This window comes from Bubalus bubalis, chromosome 3 (assembly GCF_019923935.1).
Source record: "Bubalus bubalis isolate 160015118507 breed Murrah chromosome 3, NDDB_SH_1, whole genome shotgun sequence".
Classification (NCBI taxonomy): domain Eukaryota; kingdom Metazoa; phylum Chordata; class Mammalia; order Artiodactyla; family Bovidae; genus Bubalus; species Bubalus bubalis.
Window position 1 is genome coordinate 76,326,688 of NC_059159.1, and position 1,542 is coordinate 76,328,229.

Below are 1,542 nucleotides of genomic sequence, written 5' to 3' on the forward strand. Positions count from 1 at the left end.
AATGGAGACTGTGTCAGAGACGGCGTGGGTGGGTGCCTCTCCATCAGCCTCAGAAACAACCCACCTCAGCTTCAGACAATCCTAACTGCCATCCCTCCAGGGTGGTAACTGCATACATTCTAAATGTTATCATTCCCTCTAGCAGTGGCAATGGTCAATGGGAAAACAAGGGAAGGAATGTATCCACAAGGACTTTTTTTCTTCCCTCAAGAACCATGAAAGTGCTAACTTTTCCTTTACAAATGTGACATAGAATCTTGACTACAAAGCTACTCAGTGATCTCATCCTACCATTCACACAACTGTACATTCCTTCTCAGCAACATCAGGAGCCAACGATGCAGTCCCTGGGTACACAGAGATCCTTTACAGGACGGAAGTCCACAGACTGACGTATTACTGCTGCAGTCTCTGAAGAGGAGAGGGAACCAGTTAATTCCTGTGAATCCCAGTTGCCCAGAAAAGATCCAAGACTGGCAGGCGACCCCTGGAGGGGGGCCCAGACCTCCCGCGGCCTGTCAGGACCAGCTACTTCGTCTGGGAGCCCCAGGGCCAAGGCCCAGTCAGCAGCAGCTCCGCCTAGGCTCCAAAGGCTCTGTACAGTTTGAAGCCCTTTCCGCCAGAAGGCGGCTGGCGTCAGTGGATGGAATTCTTTGACTAATTTATATAAAGAGTCCGTTTTTGTTTATCTTGTTCTTCGCTCTGGTCCATAAAAGGACTGCATGGATGTAGTCGGCGTAGTCTCGGCATCTCTCTTCATGACCTCTCTTACCTCCATAAGATCACACTTACTTCCTGCAATGACAGCTACAATGTTGGGTGGGCCATGCTGCTGAAGCTCTTTTACCTAATTCATTCATGTTGAAAATATTTCGTGATGTCATAAATAATTATAGCTGCAGCCGAGCCTTGGTAGAACATTGGCGCTAAGGCAAGGAAATCGTTCTCGTCCAACTGTATCCCAGATGAAGGATTTATGTAGCTCATTTTGGTACTGGACAATCTTGGTCATAAAAGATGGTCCTATTGTTGGGTTGATGTTTGGATCAAACCTGTCTTCCACGAACCACTACACAATATTTGATTTACTTACATCTGTATCCTCCAGCAGACACACTTTGAGCTACTTCAGCACCATGGCCTGGGAACCAGGGGCGCAGGCCCACTGCCATTCCTAAATTGAGAGACAGGCTGGGCCCAGCACGAGCATTCCCCGGCGCCACCACCGCAAGGCGTAACCCCGGCTGCGGGGCACGCAGAGGCCACTGCCTCCCGGTTGCCGGACCTTGGCCCGCCCGGCTGTTCTCAGCAGCCTGAACAGGTTCCCGGGCACCACCGCTGCCGCCATCTTGGGACAGCGGACGGTCAGCTGCAGAGTGAAAGGAATTCTTAAGAGACAGTTAGTCCATTTTGACGCCTATGTAGACAAAAGAACACTTCCTCAAACAAGACACTGATTTCCTCCTATGAGAAAGAGAAATGGTGGTAAGGCATGTAACCAACTTTGTTCTCATTACTGTTTGGGATTTGTGTATGAAGTTA

The 1,542-nt window shown here is 49.5% G+C and overlaps 1 pseudogene; it reads right to left on the bottom strand.

The window, feature by feature from the left end:
• Window positions 1-233: 233 nt before the first annotated feature.
• Window positions 234-1,138, bottom strand: LOC102393498 (annotated as a pseudogene).
• Between the last annotated feature and the right edge of the window lie 404 nt (window positions 1,139-1,542).